Raw genomic sequence first — 7,893 nt, 5'->3', positions numbered from 1 at the left:
CGGGACCGCAAAAGTGGAAATGCCTGTTCTGAAATAGTAAAATCTGAGGGTTTATTTCAAAAGTTAGAGAAATCAAAATTTAGCTCAGGAGAAGGCGATTTTGGGTGGATTTTGAAGAGGAGATCACTGGGTAATGTTTCCTTGACCTCATTTAGTTGTTTTCCATCAATATCTAGTTAAATACACCATTAGAATTCGAAATCAAGATCAAAATTGGGGAAAATTGGATAAAATTTCTTAGACTTAAATATTGAGTTTTGAGTGGGCAATTAACCTCCAATTTGGGAGATTCTTATATGTTTAGACTCGTGAGAGTATGAAGGTTCTGAAAATGTGAAAATTATTCGATTCCGAGCTGTTGGCCTGAGGGGTGTTTTGGTCATTTTACCTATTTTCACGCATTAGCTTTAATTTTTATAGTGGAATTGGTTACTTGCGATGTTATTTACGTTTTGTAACTGGATTGAATGATTTGGGCCATTCCGAGTCGGATACTCATTGCAAGGGCATTGTGTCATAGTACTTTTCATACCGGTTCGAGGTAAGTGGCTTGTCTAACCTTGTGTGGGGGACCTCTCCCCTTAGGATATAATAATTGTTGTTTTAAATGCCTTGTACGCGAGGTGACGAGCGTGTACTTGAGATAATTGTTGAAAATCCGTTTTACTTGAACTATTTAGACTGTGTTTTCTCGCTTACTTGACTGTTATAAATGCAAGTTTAACTTGTGTTAGTTAGAAAAGCATGATTAGTTAGATTTAACTGCTTAATTGCCATTTTTTCCTAAATTGTGCTACGTGAAGCATGCTAGACTAGTTTTACCTAACTGTTGGTGTTTCATATTTGAATTTCTGGATATCTTTGGTTGTGATTGCGTATTTAAATTGGGACTACGGATGTGGGATTCCGGTAGCTCCCCCTTGTTTGTTTATTTTTGGGACTATGGGTTCGATTCCCGATAGATCCCTCTGCACATTGAAAGTTGGGCTACGGGACGGTATCCCGGGAGATCCTTCGGAAACAGATATGATGGACTACGGGACTGTATCCTGGGAGAACCACTGGACAGTTGAGAAAAGGACTACAGGACGGTATCCTGGGAATCCTCGTGGCATTTCTGATACTGAGTTGTACCTTGCTGTGTTATTTCCTTACTTTGATTAATTGTAGTTGACTTGTAGTTTTCTGTCTTAAATTATTGTTGTCTCTATTAGATTTACCTGTTCATATACTATATCTTTATATTATCATGTTTATTCTCAGTAGGGCCCTGACCTTTCTCATCACTACCCAACTGAGGTTAGGCTTGACACTTACTGAGTACCGCTGTGGTGTACTCACGTCTCTTCTGCACATGTTTTTCATGTGCAAATCCAAGTACCTCTACGCAGACGCACATCTAGTAGCTTCAGGGGGTTCTCGGAGACTTGAGGTATATCTGCCGCGTCCACAGACCGAAGAGTCTCCCTCTCATTCTACCCTATAGTTAGTTAGATGTTATTATGTTTCTTCTTTGTTATAGACATTGGATTTCCGGATCTTAGAGCAGTGTTATGTACTTTTATAGCCTGTGTTGCCCGTAAGATTCCGGGTTTGGGAATTGTTTCAAAAATTTTGTGTTAAAGTGTATGTGCCAGGCAGCAACATTATACATTTCCTTATGTATTTAGCTTTAAGTTATTACTTCTCGTAAAAGTTGTTAATTCTGTAATGTGATAGGCTTACCTAGTCATGAAGACTAGGTGTCGTCATGACAGGCTCATGATCGGTGAACTAGGGTCGTGACATGGTTGAGGGTGAATTGAGTAGATTCGATGTTGTTCGCAAAATGGCACAAAAGATCACAATCCTCTAAAAGGATGGGTTAATCTGTCTAAGGCACACCTCGTACCTCTTGGAAAAAGCTATGATTACGGGATCTACTGGGCCTAGCGTGTGAAGGGGTAAGTATAAACACTTAAATACCTCTCCACATGAGTAGTAACATCATCTAGGGATGAAACACTCCTATTATATAGTCCTTCCCATTTACAGTCCTCTCGGACTATAGGAAGGGTAACTTCAATAACGGAGCATATGTATCTCCATTCTCCCTCGCCTCGGTTGCTGAATAGAGGCCTTCTCAACCTTGAAATCATCCCTGATAGAGCAACACCTGGGTATAAATCTCTTCATAGGAGGCTCGTTAGCCACCTCGGGGGCACCAACCTCGGCACCCGTGGCTAGATGGGACGACGAAGGAGCCGCTTGTTGTGGTATTGAATAAGAAGTTTTAGCCATTATAATTTGGAAAATATAGGTCTGAGGAAAAATATGAAGGTTCAAAGAGGAGGTATAAATGAAGGTATGAAGGCTCAATGAACAATGTATGAAGATCTGAAGAACTTAAAAGTCGTTAGAATGTTCAAAGTAAAAGTCTAGAACCGGAAAGTGGAAGAAGTGAAGAGGGTTGAAGCTTTTATAGGGGAAATGCAATCATTACGCAGCGTTTCACATTCAAAGATAGTCAGTCGATGACCAACACGTGTACGATGTCAGAATGACATGACTGATGGGATATTTTGATTTACTCGTCACCTTATTCATAACGTAAGAAGGAAGAAATCGAGTTCATCTATTCGTTTCCAATTGTTTCGACAAACCTACCCTCCGGAAAACAAGGGGACGTTCTGTATACGGGTAAAATCAAAAACAATGCTTGCCCGATTTCCCAATGAGGAAGACGGAAGAAGGTTACAGACATGCGGGGTTGGATTCGATGTTGGGAGCCTTTCGCTCCGAGGCCTATCATCGGGCGTAATAAAGCAACTGTCCATGGATCCAAAACGAGCTCCAAGACCTAGAAAAATATGGTAAACGGTTGTGGAAGACTAACAGAAAGTCGGGATATCCGTCCCCAACCGTATATCACGACGCAGATCTTGCCCGATGATGGTTACAGATTAGTAATTAACAAAAACGGAAGATTTTTACCTTTTAAAAATTGTACTAGGGATGAAACACTCCTATTATATAAAAGAGAAGATCTTTATATTATAAAACACATTGTAACACGCATACCAAGGCAATACAGATTCATTTTTCTGCTTTCTAGCTATTGCAAAGTACTTATTTTACTGTTGTTCTTCATTCACAATTGGCTTCGAACCAAGGGTCTAATAGAGAGAAAAACTATTGTTCAATCTAAGTTCGAGTTGGGCATTGACATTACAATTGATTTGATCACTCATTTTGTCTTTAACTAGTTTATCCAATGTTCTTGATTATTTGTGTTGAATCTATCCATTTATCCTTAAAACTGCGTAGAAAATTTAATTATTATCCGTTTTAAGGGTAAACACAATCATTTTGTCTTTAACTCGTTTATCAATTATTCTTGATTATTTGTATTGAATATATTCGCATATTCTTAAATCGCATACAAACTTAATTGTTATCCGTTTTAAGAGTAAACAATGATTTTATTTATGGTGAAAAAGCTTCTTGTTATTAAGTTAACTATATTATATGATGAATATCCATCCTTGAGGAATGATATATATATATATATATATATATATATATATATATATATATATATATGTATGTGTGTGTATGTGTGTGTGTGTGTATGTGTGTTCTCTCCTAAAGCATGTGTGTATTTGACTCATGCTAACCCCTTTCTCGCTTCCCTTTTTCCTATTTTACTTAAGTAGTAATAAAGTAAAATTAAACAAAAAATCAAAGTTAGGGTTGTCGTTTCACAACTTACTCCTTTATAACTGTCTTTCAAAGCTTGAATCTCCACAATATTTATTGTTTGCCCGCTAGTAGTAGTTAGTTAGGACTTAGGCTAGGTTGGTTAGAACTTTTCTGCATTTTTTGGTTCTATTGTGATGCACACAGTGCAATCGGAGATGAATTCTAGGAAACAAAGAATTTCGAAGAACAGTTAAGCTAGATCAGGGTAGCAACCTAGATATTATCTAAGAGAAGAAGAATCTAGAGAAGAAGAAGAGGTTTACTTTCATGAATGAAATCCAAATCAATGAGATCTTTATATGCAACTAGATTTGATGCTTTCCCTTTCCCTCTATGTAACTAACTTTCTAACTGTAACTAACTTCCTAACTGCCTCCAACTAACTTCCGGATCCTTCTAACTAATTGCTTTCCACATCAGCTCACCTTATCTAAGTATTTACAAAATGAAGCAAATTACATTCATTACTACCAATCGTTGCAACAATACCCCCTATAGAAGCATAGTCTTGTCCTCATGACTGGAAAGAAGGAAATCATTACTGCAACTCAGAGACATATTCCCAAGTAGATTGAGAGGCATGTCCATCTAACCAGCACTTGCACCACAACTTTATTGCCTTTCTTCACCATCCTCCTTGCTAACATTTCTTCATGTAATGGACAATAAGGACTAGATAGATGAAATACATGAGGGTGATTGATGTTGGTAGGGACTTTATGGCATTTCTTCAGTTGAGAGACATGGAAAGTAGGGTGGATTAGAACATCAACAGGAAGGATCAGCTTGGAGGCAACAGCTCCAATCTTTGCATCAATAGGATAATGGCCATAATACTTGACAACAAGCTTGTTAAATGGTCTAGTGGCAACAAAACCTGCCTATAGGGTTGTAGCTTAAGATAAACCTAATCTCCATTTTAAAGTTCCTGTCAAATTTGTGTTTATCAGCTAGATCCCTTATTCTCTGATGTGCACTCAACATATGGAACTTCAGAAGTTGGATGATTGCCTCCTTAGCATCCATGGATCTATCAACCGTTTCTGAAATAGCTTCACCAGCTAGATAGGGAAGATGGAGAGGTGGTTTCTGGACATATAAAACCTCATAGGGACTGCATTTGTCAGTAGCATGGTAGGTAGTATTATACCACAATTCATCTAATGGTAGATACTTAGGCCAATCCTGAGGGCTGTCAAAGCAAAAATATCTCAGATAGGTCTCTAGAGTTCTATTCAAAACTTCAGCCTGGCCATCAGTTTGAGGGAGATATGTTGTTGATCTCTGCAACTGAACATCTTTTGTAGCAAACAATTCTTGGCAAATATTTCTAAGAAATACTGGATCTCCATCACTGGTTATGGTAGCAGGCCACCCATGTAGTTTAAAAACATTTTTCAAGAAGGATTGAGTCATTGTCTGGGCAGTATATGGATGTTGTAGGCTCATAAAATGACCGTACTTGCTAAGTCTATCAACAACAACCAAAATGACATTCTTACCATGGGAGCTAGTAGACCTTCAATAAAATCTAAACAGATATCAGTACATACCCCATTCAGAATAGGTAGTGGTTGCAGTAGGCCAGGAGAGGCAGCAGCATCATACTTATGTCTTTGGAACACATCACATTTTTTGACAATGTTTCTGATATCTGTAGCCATTGACTTCCAATAGAATAGGGATTGCAGCCTTTTTAAAGTAAAAACCATGCCAGAATGCCCAGCTTGTGTGGTTGAATGCCACAAGTTAATAATAAGTGTTCTGAGTTGCTGATCAACACCAACCACCACTCTACCCTTCCATCTCAGCTGGTCATTATACCAAGTAAATGACTTAAAAGGCTGAGTTTGCAATTTGGCAATCAACTCTTGCAAATAAATATCAAAAGTCCAATCGACTTTGATTTGATCATAAGGGAGTCATTTGGAGACAGCAAAGAAATAGCTAACAGTTTAGAGTAAGGTTTCCTAGATAATGTATCACCAACTTTATTTTCAGATCCCTTTTTATACTCAATAGAGAAATCAAAGGTCATGAGCTTGGAAATGCCAGCTATTTGAAAGTCAGTGTGAATTTGTTGTTCCAGTAAGTGCTTCAATAATTTTGATCTATCTTGACAATGAATGATCCTCCCAAGAGGTAGTGTGACTATTTAGTAACAGCAAATATGAGAGCTAATAGCTCCCTATCATAGAAAGACATAGCCTGATGTCTGGGTGCTAGAGATCTACCAATAAGCTATTGGATTCCCTTGCTGCGTCAACACATCACCTATGCCCTTACCACTTGTATCAGTATCAACCAAGAAAGGTTTTGAAAAGTCTATCATTGCCAGTACATGAGTAGAAATCAAGGCTGGCTTCAACTTTTGGAATGCTGCAGTAGCTTCAGAAGTTTAGACATAGACATCCTTCTTAAGTAAATCATGTAGTGGTCTGCATATAGTTCCATAACCATGGATGAACCTCCTATAATAGCCAGCAAGGCCTAAAAACCCTCTTAGTTGCTTAATATTATTATCATGAATGGGCCATTTTTCAACTGTTGTAATCCTCTTAGGATCTGTAGCAGCTTCTTCTTGACTAATAAAAGTGTCCTAAATACTCCACTTTACGGACACCAAATGCACACTTAGACATCTTGGCATATAACTGGTATTTCAGTATTAGTTCAAAAAAAGCTTCCACATGCTTAACATGATCAGCCATATATTTATTTTATATTAGTATATCATCAAAAAAGAGTAATATTATATTCCTTAGTAAAGGTCTGAAGACTGAATTCATAACGTTTTAGAAAGAAGATGGGGCATTGGTTACCCCAAATGGCATAACCAAAAACTTATAATGGCCTCATGAGTTTTAAAGGCTACACAAAAGGTCCAAATATGCTCGTGAACTATTTGAAATAGGACAGATATGCACGTCGTTAATAGTTTGGCCCAAATATGCCCAAATCGTCCAATAGTTCTGCAAATTTGCCATTTTTAACGGAAACAATATTTTTTTTCTTTTTTTAATTAATGAAAATCAAAATATTTTTTTTCTAAAGCAATTTTTCTAAAATTGTTTTTTTACTAAAAACTGAAGAAAAAAAAGGAAATATTTTTTTTCCAGTTTTTACAAAAGAACTGAAAAATATTTTCTAAAACAATAATTTTGTAAAAACAGAAATAAAATCTAAAAAGAATCTTCTAAATCAATGTTTTTGTAAAAACTAGAAAAAAAATGAATTTATTTTTACAAAAAATTGAAAAAAAGAAAAAAAATTGCTTTAAAAAATTGATAAATTATTTTCTAAAACAATGTTTTTGTAAAAATAGAAATAAAATCTAAAAAGCAATTTAACTGTCTCCAACTAACTTCCGGAACCTTCCAACTAATTACTTGCCACATCCGCTCACCTTATCTAAGAATTTACAAAATTAAGCAAATTACATTCATTACTACTACACATTGCAACATATTGAATTAGGGAGGATCAGTATTGGTAGGGAAAATTGTCAGGACCCAATTCCCGAACCCGGCCGTGATGCCACCTCTCGTGAAGACAAGGCCAGCCAAACAGAATGAAGCACCTCTTTTAACAGTTAATTAACATAAATAAGTCTAAAACGTGATTAATATAGCCATAAATGCGGAAGAAAGCGAATAAAACAAGGGAAACCATCCCGACACAGCCCAAATCGGGGTGTCACAAGTCATGAGCTACTACAGAATCTGCTATAAGTCTACAAAATATAGGATCTGGTACAATGGTCTGAAGATAACATAAGTAATAGAAGATAAGGGAGAAAACGGGGCTGCAGACGTCAACCGCTACCTCGTCACTCCAAGTCACTGCCTGGTCTAGAAGGAATCAGCGCTCAGGTACGGACTCTGCTATGCCTGAATCTGCACACACGGTGTAGGAAGTAATGTGAGTACTCCTACCCAGTGAGTAAATAATTATAAATAATGACTGAAAGCATGAAATCACATAAAAGCACAAGATAATTCTATATTAAAGCAGTAAAATCTGTTAAATAGTGAAGAATAAAATAACTCTCTTTTAAAACCGGTAAAATAGATAATTTAACAAATGAAATATAAGTAGAAATATGCCCCTTGGGCTCAGTATCAATCTCTCATAACAGTATCAGCCCCTCGG

The sequence above is a fragment of the Nicotiana tabacum genome, chromosome 18, assembly GCF_000715075.1.
Source record: "Nicotiana tabacum cultivar K326 chromosome 18, ASM71507v2, whole genome shotgun sequence".
In the NCBI taxonomy this organism is placed as follows: Eukaryota; Viridiplantae; Streptophyta; class Magnoliopsida; order Solanales; family Solanaceae; genus Nicotiana; species Nicotiana tabacum.
Note: the sequence above shows the minus strand (reverse complement) of the source record.